At 34.6% G+C, this 14,220-nt stretch overlaps 1 protein-coding gene across 5 annotated transcripts in view; it reads left to right on the plus strand.

The window, feature by feature from the left end:
• LOC101895185 (calcium-transporting ATPase type 2C member 1) overlaps positions 1 to 14,220 on the plus strand; it is a 297,818-nt gene that overhangs the window by 211,127 nt on the left and 72,471 nt on the right. The gene's annotated exons all lie outside the window — the stretch shown is intronic.

Below are 14,220 nucleotides of genomic sequence, written 5' to 3' on the forward strand. Positions count from 1 at the left end.
AAAATGGCCGCCAACGATGGAAATGAAGGAAGGGATTTGTTAAACATGGATCTTCTTAATACTGTCCATATTAAAAATAAGATAAGAGAATGTGCTGAGCAGATCTTCGAATTAGAAATAAATAATATAGAATTTTCAATTGCTGCATGTGTTATGGTGGAGTTAGATTACGGGAGGATAGCGGAGATCAAAAAAATCTCCGCATAAATGTTGAGGAATTGCCTTAACGTTGAGGAAAATCTATCAGCTAGGTTAAAATTGGTCTTCAAAAGTGGAAAATTGACGAGTTAAGACTATAGCTAAAAGGATGCTACATCAGAAAGAGACTTCAGCACATAAGACTGTGGTGGCAGTGCACACCAAGGGGGGGCTTCATATCTGAGATCTTCAGACAGAAGAGGTGAGGCATATCCCCAGGAGAACGAATCGGTAAAATGGTCGCCAACGATGTAAATGAAGGAAGGGATTTGTTAAACAGGGATCTTCTTAATAATGTCCATATTAAATAAGATACATGTGTTATTGTGGAGTTAGATTACGGGAGAATAGTGGAGATAAAAAATCTCTGCGTTAATGTTAAGGAATTTGCCTTAACGTTGAGGAAATTCTGTCAGCTAGGTTAAAATTGGTTTTCAAGAGTGGAAAATTGCCGAGCTAAGACTATAGCTAAAAGAATGCTACGTCAGAAATAGACTTCAGCACAGAAGACTGTGGTGGCAGTGCACACTGAGGGGGCTTCATATTTGAGATCTTCAGAAACAAGGGGTGAGGTATATCCCCAGGAGGGCGAATCGGTAAAATGGCCGCCAACGATAAAAATGAAGGAAGGGATTTGTTAAACAGGGATCTTCTTAATACTGTCCATATTAAATAAGATAAGAGAATGTGATGAGCAGAACTTCGAATTAGAAATAAATAATATGGAGTTATCAATGGCTACATGTCTTATGGTGGAGTTAGATTACAGGAGGATAGTGGAGATAAAAAAATCTCTGCATAAATGTTGAGGAATTTGCCTTAACGTTGAGGAAATTCTGTCAGCTAGGTTAAAATTGGTCTTCAAGAGTGGAAAATGGCCGAGCTAAGACTATAGCTACAAGGGTGCTACGTCAGAAAAAGACTTAAGCACAGAAGAATGTGGTGGCGGTGCACAACGAGGGGGCATCATATTTCAGATCTTCAGACACAAGGGGTGAGGCATATCCCCAGGAGAACGAATCGATGAAATGGCCGCCAACGATGAAAATGAAAGAGAGATTGTGGCTCTTCTCGATATTTCTAGAGTGTGTCTGTAGAGGTGGTGGCACGTTGGAAGCAGAGTTGGAAAATGTAAAAAAAATAAGAATTTTTATATTCCCTTTTTTTAATTCAGAAGAGAGAGAGATTAAAACATTATATGTTTAGGAGAGCTTCCATAAGTCTGCTATGGAGGGAGAAAACCTGCTATAGGTCTTCTATAGTTAAGTGATCTTCTCGAGATCCTTTGAGGATAGTCAAATTTAAACAGGTCTTCCGTGGGCAGGAGACCTTAAGCCGATCCTCTTCAGCTAGAAGACCTCCAATCAGTTTTCTATGAATAGCAGACCCTCTATAGTTATTTTATGGATAGGAGATCTTCAATGGGCCCTCTATGGATAGAAGATTTTCACAAGGTCTTCTTGGTTACGAGGTATTCTAGAGGCAGCAGACCTGTAAAAGTCTTATATTGTTAGGAGGCCTTTTACGGGCCTTCTTCCACGAGGTCTTCTATGGATCGGAGGCTATCTACAGGTCTAGAGACAGAAGACTTTTAGTATGTTTTACATTGCTAGGAGGCCTTCTACATGTCTCCTTAAGGCAGGAGACCTTACACATGTCCTAGAAGACCTTTTAGAGGTGATTGGTGACCTCATTCAAGTCTTCAATGGTTAGAAAGCCTTCAACAGACATTCTAGAGATAGGACACCTTCTACAAGTCTACTATGGAAAGGAAAACTGTTATAGGCTTTCTATGGATAGGAGAACTTCAATAGCTCTTTTTTGGATAGGAGACCTCCACGATGTCTCCTATGGTTAGGAGGCCTTCAACAGGTCTTCCAGAGATAGGAGACCTGCTGCAGGTGTTCTGTGGATAGGCTTCCTGTCTTAGAAAACCTATAAAGACGGAAGAAGCCATAGGAGGCGTATTTAATATCGCCACAGAAAAACGGCCCAGGCGTTCATAAGCAGTTTTAAGAGATGCTTCCAAAGAAGTCCAAACAAGCCGCTGCTATCAGAGCAAGTCAGCCGAATGCAATAGCTAGGCTGAACTCGGAAGATGTTAAGGTCATCCTTGAAGTCACGCAGACTCTTAATGTGGAGACCAAAGAGAAAGTCCTTGGCTTGAAGAAACAAGTGGCATACATAACATCCGAATTGGAAAAAAAAATTAAGGAAGAGATTGCGACTCCTCTCGATATAATGGGTACTATTATGGATATAATGTGTACATTAAAGACGGAAGGAGCCATGGAAGGCGTATTTAATTTCGCCACAGAAAAACTTATGGACGCGGCAAGGGGCATAAAACGCGGTTCAGGTGTTCATAAGCGGTTTTTAGAGAGAAGGCGTATTTAATTTCGCCACAGAAAAACTTATGAACGCGGCAAGGGACGTAAAACGCGGTTCAGGTGTTCATAAGCTGTCTTAAAGATGCTTCTAAAGAATTTCAAACTGGCCGCTTATATCAGTGCAAGTCAGCCGAATGCAATAGCGAGGCTGTACTCGGAAGATGTTAAGGTCATTCTTGAAGTCAAGCGGGCTCTTAATGTGGAGACCAAAGAAAAAGACCTTGGCTTGAAGGAACAAGTGGTATACATAACATCCGAATTGGACAAAATAATAAGTTCATAAAGACGGAAGAAGCCATAGAAGGCGTATTCAATTTTCGCCACAGAAAAACTTATGGATGCGGCAAAAGGCGTAAAACGAGGTCCAGACGTTCATAAGTGTTTTTTAGAGATGCTTCTAAAAAAGTCCAAACTAGCCGCTGATATCAGAGCAATTCAGCCGAATGCAATAGCGAGGCTGTACTCGGACGATGTTAAAGTCATCCTTGAAGTCACACAGGCTCTTAATGTGGAGACCAAAGAGAAAGTCCATGGCTTGAAGAAACAAGTGGCATACATAACATCCGAATTGGATAACGAGCGAAAATAGAGCGAAACAGCGATTGCCGAAATGAGAGAAATGGAAGGTGATATTAATGAAATGGAGGTTGCCTTGGAGGGGAGAGACAATAATACTCGGTGGCTAGCCGAGGAAACTATGCACAATTTACGAACGGCTAACCAGGAAGCAGAACACAAGGGCAAGGCGTTGAAGGCGATAATAGGACAACTTAGTAATGATTTGTCTTCTTCAAAAAAAGAAAAGACACAACTCGCAGCTGAAACCCAACGTAACAGGTTAGCTGCAAAGCTGGAAGCTGGAGAAGAAAAGGAAAGAAGGTTATCTCTGCTGGAGGCAGATATATTGCAACTAAAAGAAGATTTGCTTATATCGCAGAAGGCATTAAAAACATCCGAAATCGAGGCTGATGAATTGGCTGCAAAATTAGCGGTCAATATCAACAAAGAAATGAGGCTCATATAGAAGTATCCAAATATCAAAAGAAGCAAAATGTCATATCGAAAAGGAAAAGGACAAAGGTCGAAAGTAAGTTGTTTGCTATCGAGATGAAGAAGGATATACATCTGTGTCGCTGGCACAAAGGGCATGTTGACTTTATCTTGTCAAAATCATCCACATGGATGTGTGGTGATCTAATTTCCGACGTAAGATTAATCGACAGACTAAATTTCAACTCAACCACGTTGAAGTAAAGGCAAATTGACTTTATACTGGCTGGAGCGAAAGAACTCTTCTTTAGCTGATGAAAAATGCACTGTTTTTTACTTCCGAAGTGAAGTTGCTATTATATAGACAAATAATACGATAATACGTTCTAATCGTGGAAATAAAGGTGGTAATATTTTATTAGAAATTTGACTTTATTTTGGCAAAAGCATCCACTAGATATGTGGTGTTTTTAATTCCGACGTAAGAATAATCTCCAGATTATAATTCAACTCAATCCCGTTGGGATAAAGGGAAAATCTCGGCTGGGAATCATTGTTAAATTATAAATTACTTTACCTTTTTATTTTTGCCATGGGTTCTTGGATAATTTTTCATTTTTAAACGTATAAATTTTCAATTTCTCAGAAATACCAACATCGATAGCAAAATTCGTACACTTAGCAAACAATTATTTTGGATTACAATGGAAGAAGAGCTAGACATAAACATCTAATCAGCAAGTGAAATCAAGAAGTTAGATTGCGATTTGCCAGGGAGCACATATGAAAAGATTTTTCATTTTTGAAGAATGTACTGTTCACGGATGAGAGCAAATTCAACCTTTTTAGTTAAGATGGCAGACCTTATGTATGGAGAAAGGCAAATGAAGCGCTCCTTGGTGGGTCAGGACCAGGTGAATTGTATTTTATTGAGAGTATTATGGATCAGACTATGTCCCTTAACGTTTTGAAAGAAAGTTTGCCACTCTGTAAGAAAAAGCTCGCCTTGGCGAAGATTATTATTTTTAGCAAGACAATGATCCGAAACACAAGGCATATAAAGTGCGGTCATGGTTGCTATATAATTGTTCCCACGTCTTGGATTCACCAGCCCAGAGTCCAGACATAAACCCCATAGAGAATTTATGGAGCTATCTCGATGGAAAAATCCGCCAGCATACCATATCTTGCAAAGAAGATTTGAAGAAAACTTTGTTGAAAGAATGACGAACAATTGAAACTAGCTATTGCTAAAAACTTGTTAAAAGTGTGCCAAGTAGCCTAAAAATAGTAAAAAAGTAATGTCTAGAAATACTTTAAATTATACGAAGTGTACGAGTTTGGCATTGAAATATGATCTCTTTTAATATTTATTTTTATACCCTCCACCTTGGAAAGGAGGGTATATTAACTTTGTCATTCCGTTTGTAACATCCTTAAATATTCGTCTTAGACCCCATAAAGTATATATATTCATAATCAGCATAAAATTCAAAGTCGATTTAACGATGTCCGTCTGTCTGTCTGTCCGTCTGACTGTCTGTCTGTCTGTTGAAATCACGATACAGCCCACATTATTTGACGTAGAGCGCCAAAATTTAGCAGAGCTATTTGCATTGTGTCTAGGATGGTTGGTATTGAAAATGAGATATATCGGTCCACGTTCTGGTATAGTCCCCATATAACGGTACCTCCCGATATTCGGCATTTTGATGATTTATGCCACATTTTTTTAAGGATTTGTCTGGAAATTGGTATTTGTAGGTCATAACGGGTCCCTGAGCGTGTGGCAAAACATTGCATGTATAGGTCCACGTTGTGGTATAGCCCCCATATAAAGGTACCTCCCGATATTCGGTATTTTAGTTTTTTTTGCCACATTTTTTCACGGATTTGTCTGAAAATTGGTATTTGTTGGTCATAATGGGTTCTAGCTCCGGTGGTGAAACATTGCATGTATGGGTCCATGATTTGGTATAGCCCCCATATAACAGTACCTCCCGATATTCGGTATTTTGATGATTTATGCCACACTTTCTCACGGATTTGTCTGGAAATAGGTATTTGTAGGTCATAACGGGTCCTTGAGCGTGTGGCGAAACATTGTAATTATAGGTCCACGTTTTGGTGTAGCCCCCATATAACGGTACCTCCCGATATTCGGCATTTTAATGGTTTTTGCCACATTGCTTCTAATGTTTCTTTTAGCCTAAGGTGGAGGGTATTAAAAGTTTTGCCCGGCCGAACTTAATGTTTTTTACTTGTTTTACTTTAAATAAATTGAAATGTTATGTGTTTTTGCTTTTTAAATTACTTATATAGAGTACTAATAAAAAGTAAAAAAAAACATTTTTTTTTTAAATTTTGTTTTTTGGAAGTTATAGGAAAAATATTTTTTTTCTTCAGCTATACGAGTTTTGTTTGGAGAAATAATTTGACCTCTTGACTTTATCTTGGCTAGAGCAAAAATTTCTTCAGTCCAGAGACTTTCTTAGGAGAAGCCTTCTTCGGAGTACTCTTTTTCTTCTAAGCACTTTTTCCCTACTAAATGTTACTTCAGGATACCCTTCCTATAAAAAGCCACCATTTTACTAAGAAAGAGTACTTTTCTGTACCCATTCTTTAAGAAAGTGTGCCTCTGAGTACCCTCTCCCATTCTCCAGTTGAGGAAATTTCCAATAAAATATTCTCCAAAAAAAAAAAAGGATGCTTGTGAGGAAATTTTCCCACATTACCCTATCTCCAAGAGATAATGTGAATTCTGCGTACGTTTTCTTCCAGCAGGGGTTCAACTTGGGGAGCCTAGCTCTGAGAAAAAGTGTACGTAAGTACCTCTTTTCCAAGAAATAAAATATGATTCTTAGAGCTCATTTTCCATTCTCTTCTTCTTTGTAGGGAAGAATATTTCCTTCGGAAAATAGCTTCAACGAAAGTATGTAATTAAGGATCATTTCCTCGGAGAAGAAGATTCTAAGGGTCTTTTTAATTTAAATAAAATTTCTACAACGACGTGAATTTTCGAAACCCATTCTAAAACGGTCTAAAGCGATAAATATGCCATAGACTAGCCCACATACCGTTATTATGGCATAATGCTGTTATCATTTTATAGCCAAACCCTTTTTTTTAGAGCCAAGACCATGACACACATACATAATTGGCAAACAAGTAAAATTCGTATTTCAAGCATATCAAACACGTTTTCGATTTTGTTTTTATTTTTTTCCCAATACGACACAGAAGTTCAATAACCGAAACGAAGAAATTTCAATTCTTTAAAACATATTTTGGTTGTCTTCTTTTTTTTTTTTTTTTGTTCTTAAAACAGAAATTTACATATCAATCAATGTAAACACTTGACAAAATAAAACTTTTAACGGGTGGTTGGGTGCTGCCCGAATTATATTCTGCTGTCATTACCGCTGCTGGCAAAGACCTGAAGACCCATTTACACAGCTGGCGGCATACGCTCAAGTGTTATCAGTTTTGAAAAAAAAAATGAAATGTGGGAGTGGGGGAGAAGGAAATTAAGTAAGACAACACAATTCAATTTAAAGTCAAAAGACTCGAAACAATTGCAGCATGTGACCTCCCCGTCCAAACCCCTCCCCCTCCAAAATAGCTAATAAATTTATTTCGGTAATTGTCTATAGAAAATCTGTTTCAGCAAAAACGTGTAAAATATCGTCTAAATATTTGCATAAATAGTGAATGTTTATGCCGCCAAAATTGGTTGTGAATATTTTTAAATCCAGCCAAAATTTGATTTCAGATTTCCAGTTTTATCTGGGTTTTTTATTTTTATACCCTCCACCATACTATGGAGGGTATATTAATTTTGTCATTCCGTTTGTAACTCCTCGAAATACTCATGTCAGACCCAACAAAGTATATATATTCTTGATCAGCGTAAAATTCTAAGACGATTTAGCCATGTCCGTCTGTCTGTCTGTCTGTCCGTCTGTCTGTCTGTCCGTCTGTCTGTTGTAATCACGCTATCATTCGAACAGATTGAGATAGAGGGCTTAAATTTTGCACATATGTATATTTTGCCAGTAGGCAGGTTAAGTTCGTAAATGGGCCATGTAGGTCCAAGTTCTCATATAGCCCCCATATAACGGTACCTCCCGATATTCGGTATTTTGATGATTTTACCGACATTATTCAACGGAATTGTTTCAAATTTGGCATTTGAAGTTCGTAATGGATACTACAGCCTAAGACAGAAAATTATCTGTGCAGGTCCACGCCTTCGTGTAGCCCCCATATAACGGTACCCCCCGATATTCGGTATTTTGATGATTTTAGCGACATTGTTTACCGGAATCGTTTCAAATTTGGTATTTGATGTTCGTAACGGATATTACATCCTAAGTCAAAAAATGAACCATGTAGGTCCACGTCTTCATATAGCCCCCATATAACAATACCCCCCGATATTCGGTATTTTGATGATTTTAGCGACATTATTTAACGGAATCGTTCCAAATTTGGTATTTGAAGTTCGTAATAGATACTGCAGCATAAAACAGAAAATGGGCCATGTAGGTCCACGTCTTCGTATAGCCCCCAATACCGTACCCCCCGATATTCGGTATTTTGATGATTTTAGCGACACTATTTACCGCGATTGTTTCAAATTTCGCATGTGAAATTCGTAATGGATACTTCAGGCCATGCCAGAAAATTGTCTGTGCAGGTCCACGTCTTCATATAGCCCCCATATAACGGTACCCCCCCATATTCGGTATTTTGATGATTTTAGCTACATTATAAACAGATTTTTCTTCAAGTTTCGCATTTAAATATTGTAATAACTTATGACAAAAGTTGCCTATGCAGGTCCACATCGTCGTATAAGCATTCGGTGTTTTTAAAATTTTAGCAGAATTTTTAACGGATTTGATTTTTTTTTTTTTTTTTGGAAATTGCCAAATTTGTACCAAATGTTGGAGGGTATTAAAAGTTCGGCCCGGTCGAACTTACTGCTTTTTTACTTGTTTTTCTTTGTTTTTTTTTTTTGGCCAGACTAAAAGGGAAAGTACAACATTCAAATGTATTAATCATTCTAATGAGTTGTGGCGAGGTGGTGGTGTCTTAAAATAGTTTGCGAATTGGTTGATCAAATGATTACAAATAAATATTTGAATAAATATTTTAAAAATAGTCTGCTGTTGGCGTCATGTTTTTGATGGAGAAGTCGCTCGACTATAGGAGGGGATTCACAGTTTTTGGGAGAAAGGGAACAAAATAACCCCTTTCCCCGAAAAACTGGTGTTTTAAAAACCCCTTTCGTAGGGTAGGGAAAGAAGGAGTCCTAAGGAGTACCCTTTACTTAGAGAAAGGGTCCTTATAAAAAAAACAATGGCCTTCAAGGACCCTTATAAGCATCCTTTTTGCGGAAATGTCCTTCATTTGTATTCCATTTGAAAACTCCTCGAAATACCCATGATAGACCCTACAAGGCTTGTACTCTGGATAAGCGTAAATTTCTAGGTCGCTTTAGTGATGTCCGTTTGACTGTTTTCGTATAGCCTCCAAATAACGATACCTCCCCATATTCAGTATTTTGATAATATTAGCGACATTTTTTACCGGAATTGTTTTAAATTTGGTATTTGAAGATCGTAATGGGTACTACAGGGTACGACAAACAAGTAAAAAATCTGTAAGTTCAGCCGGGCCGATCTTTGAATACCCTCCACCATTTGGAACTAATTTGGCAATTTTCAAAAAAAATAAAATCCTTTAAAAATTCTGATAAAATTTTGAAAAATACCGAATGTAGCCATTAGCTTAAGGTCTTTACGACGACTTGGACCTGCACCGAACAATTTTCTGTCACAAGCCATTACAATATTCAAATGCGAAACTTGAAAAAATCGACAAATAATGTAGCTAAAATCATCAAAATACCGAATATCGGGAGCAACTGTTATATTGGAGCTATACAAAGACGTGGACCTGCACAGACAATTTTCTGTCTTAGACTGTAGTATCCATTACGAAATTCAAATACAAAATTTGAAACAATTCCGGTAACCTCCCGATATTCGGTATTTTGATGATTTTAAAGACATTATTCACCGGAATTGTGGCAAATATGGTATTTGAAGGGCGTAAGGCATACTACAACCTATTTTTTGTTTGTTTTGTTTTTGAAAAATGTCTCTAAATTGTGGAGGGTATTAAAAGTTCGGCCTGGCCAAACTTAGTTGCTTTTTACTTGTTTTAATTGAAGATGTTCTTCAAGGATTCCCATCAGGGCCTTAAGGATTGCCGTTTCTTATTAAAGGCATCATATTGTTCTGTATATTTTGTATGAGGTTGCCTCTTGAAATTATTCTTTAAAATTTCACATTTCAAGCTCCACAGATTCCTCAAAACATATTCATTTAAAGACTCCACTTTGAGAGCTTAGAAATTCCTTAAACAACTATCCTCCAAGAAACATTCATTAAATATCCTCGTTTAGAGCTTTGAGAGTCAAAAAAGTAGCACTGAGGATCCTTGACAAAACATTTTTAAAAAAATTGTACATTTTAATCCCCACAGATCCTGCAAGAATATACTTCAAATATCCATGAAAATATTTTGTAAAAAATTCTTATTTTAAACACATAGGGTTCCTAAAAATATTATTTAAATTATTCACGTTTGCCGCTCTGAGGGTCCCCTGAAAGCTCCCTAAAAATATTCGTCCAAAACTTAGGTTTCCTCAAAAAAAAAAAAAATCATTAAAAATTCACTTTTAGAGCCTTGAGTGTCCCCTGAACTAAAAATATTATTTAAATTATTCCTCAAAAATATCCCCCAAATAATAAAATTTTAAAAAGGTCCTTGAAAAATATTCTTTAAAATTCCATATTTCAAGCTCCACTGATTCCTTAAAAATATTCTTCAAATATCCACATTTAAAACTTGTAGTGTTCCCAAAAATATTCTTAGGAAAATCAGTGCTTAAATAATATTCTTTAAATAAATCACGTTTACAGCTCAAAGGGCCCTTAAAAATATTCTTTAAAAAAATCACATTCAATACTCAAAGGGCCCCAGAAATACTCTTTGAAAAATTCAAGATTTTATGTTTAAAGGCGCCCTTTAAAAGACCTCAAAAAGTCTGTGGTGGCTAAAAAATCCAATTTTAAAGCTCTGAGGTCCCCATTTAAAATTATTAAGACCCCAACGGCTAAAGTTATGGTGGTCTCTTTTTTTTTGAAAGTCCGCAATTAAAGCTTTTTGGGTACCTTGAAAGCTATGAGGGTATCTTAAAAATATTTTTTTTTAAATCAACACTTTTTAAAAGCCTACGACTGAAGTTTTGGGTTATCCTAAAATTAATTTTTTCAAAAAGAATTCCATTAAAAGCTTTGAAGTTCTTTTAAAAAAATATTCTTTGGAAATCTGCATTTAAAAATCTGGGTATCCCTTAAAATTATATAATGTTTAAAGCCCTGAAAGACCACCTACAAATATCCTTTAAAATTCAACCTTGCAGAACACTCGGAAGTTCTCCCAAAAATACATTTTCAAAGAATATTTTTTCTTTTAATTTAATTACATGTTTCTTATCAAACTGATTGCTACCTCTTGATATCTTAAACAAAATTTTGTGATTTTCAAAACAAATTGAAAATATTTCAAAATGGAACAACAACAACAACTATCAGTTACAACATTTTCAATTATTAAATAACATCTTTCGTCAAGTGTTGCACAAAGAAATGATGGAACCCATTTTCCATTGAATTTGATATTCACACCTCCGCCAGCCCAAACATGAAGACAATAACACAAATAACAACAACAACAGCAATCAGTAGGCAGTAACACTTACTGGAGCAGAAAACCAAGAACAAAAACAAAGCGCCTAGAAATCAAAGAAAATGATATGACACCTCGCTCTAATGGCAAAGGTGTTATTCGGGTTGGGAGGGTTGTGTTGGTGATATAGAATGGCAACTCAAGGTGATTGCCTAGGTTTCATGATGTTTTTTTTTTGTATTTTTCTTCAACACCACTAAATTAAGATATTTCAAACCGCAATCTTTGCTATGTGCAGAACGTGGCATTGTTTTTTCTTTTTCTTTTTTTGTTAAGAAAATGTGAGTTATACCTACCGCGTTTGATATGAGCGAACAACCCACACGGCCCCATGCCGCTCCATGGTGTTTTGCTGTGATTGACAAGTGTTTAGATAGTTAATTACTTCATGGCAAATGAAATCGATTTGTTGAGTAAATTTCTAAACAATTATTTAACAATTTAACCACAACACGTTGTAAATACGACAAATTGGAACTGTTATAACTGTTATACACATTTAGTAATGTGTTTTATGATAACAATTTCAAATGTATGTGTTTTTAGAATTTTTGGAGACTTTTTTGCAAACTGTTATACTATAACTGTTATACTGGTATAATGCACAATTTTGCCATTGTAAGAAGCTTAAACTAGTTTTAAGTACTAAAATTAGTTTTGTTAGTGTGAAGCCAATGTGTTATAACTAAAATTTTTAAGTGTTATAACTGTTATACATTTTAGTAATGTGTTTTATGATAAGAATTTCTAATGTATTTGTTTGTAGAATTTTTGGAAAATTTTTTGAAACTGTTATACACCGTTATACTGTTATACTATAACTGTTATACTGATACACTGTACAAAAATATCATTGTGAGAAGTTTACAATAATTTTAATTATCAACAGTAATTTTTTTAGTGTGAAACCAAGGCATTATTACTAAAATTTTAATGTGTTATAACTGTTATACACATTTAGTAATAAGTTTTATGATAACAAAAATCAAACTTATGTATTTTTGGAATTTTTTGAGACCTTTTGAAACTGTTATACACTGTTATACTATAACTGTTATACTGCACCAATATGCCATTGTGAGAAGTTTACAATAATTTTACTTTTCAAAACTAATTTTGTTAGTGTGAAACCAAGGCATTATAACTAAAATTTTAATGTGTTATAACTGTTATACACTTTTGATAATGAGATTGATGATCAAAAAATGAAGTGTATATATTTTTGGAATTTTTGAGGACATTTTTGAAACTGTTATACTCCGTTATACTGTAATACTATAACTGTTATACTGATATACTGCACCAATATCCCATTGTGAGAAGTTTAAATTAATTTTAATTACCAAAACTAGTTTTGTTAGTGTGAAACCAAGGCATTATAACTAAAATTTTAATGTGTTATAACTGTTATACACTTTTGGTAATAAGTTTTAAGATAACAAAAATCAATTTTATTTATTTTTTGAATTTTTTGAGACTTTTTTGAAACTGTTATACACCGTTACACTGTTATACTATAACTGTTATATTGATATAATGTACCAATAATGCAATTTTGAGAAGTTTAAAATCATTTAATTACAAGAACTAGTTTTGTTAGTGTGATACCGAGGCATTATAACTATAATTTGTAAGTGTTATAACTGTTATACAGTGTTATACAACGCTAAAAAGGAATTTTATGCTAACAATTTAAATTTAGGTATTTTTGAAACGTTTAAAATAGTTTTTTTTTTTAATTTTTATAGAATGTTATATAATTTTTTATAACTGTTATACACCCATATCGATGAATTTTATGTTGAAAAATGTTTGAACTGTGAAATTTAAAAATAATTCAAAGTACCAAGGAACATTTCATCAGAAAACGTGATTGTTATACAACTGCTTTATAAGAACAATTGCAAGTGGCATAACTGTTATACAGGTGTAATTGTTTGAAGCTAAACCTTTTCTAGGAATTTTTGTAAGATTTTTTTCAAATGCACTTTATGACTCATATACACATCCCAACTGTTATACACCTATATTGTAGTATTGTATTTAGAAAAAAATATATATTTATTTCAGAATTTTAAAAGAAATACAATTTTCAAAAATATTTTATTTGACAAGGAAAAATATATGACCTTAATTGGCTATTGTTATAACAGTTATATACTTGTAATGAATAAAAATAAATTTAAAGCTAACAATTAATGAAATTTGTATTTTAAAGATTTGTTTTTTATTTTTTATCTTTATTTTCATAAATTGACTGTTTTTAACTGTTATATTATAACTGTTATACGCCGTAGCACCGAATGTTTCGAAATTTTTCGTTAGGAAATTGTTAACAAGTTTAATATGAAAATTGGGCTTGTACGGCTCTAAAATACCTTTGAAATCAAATTTGAATTGAAACTGTTATAACTGTTATACAATTTTATGTTAATCCCTAAAACCATTGAATTTTCTAATTTTTCGAAATGTTTTTTTGAAACTGTTATTCATTACATACATGCGTATTAGTTCCTGTGTGTAATCTATTATAATCCAAACTGTTATACTTGCATATTTTTTATACCAGAAAGCCAAAAAGGGGTGTATAATTGATTATATATTTTTAAATTTAGAAAATTTTTAGGCAATACAAATTCTGGAGTCGTTAATTGTTATTTTCTAAACTGTTATACGGGGTTTCAAAGTGTTATACTAACTGTTATACTCTCCATTTTGATTTCTGAATACTTTTATAACGTTATAATGATTTTTAAACGTTATACAATGTTTGATAAGTGTTCAATTACAATAATATAACTGTTATACTCAATATTTT

This window comes from Musca domestica, unplaced genomic scaffold, assembly GCF_030504385.1.
Source record: "Musca domestica strain aabys unplaced genomic scaffold, Musca_domestica.polishedcontigs.V.1.1 61, whole genome shotgun sequence".
Lineage (NCBI taxonomy): Eukaryota > Metazoa > Arthropoda > Insecta > Diptera > Muscidae > Musca > Musca domestica.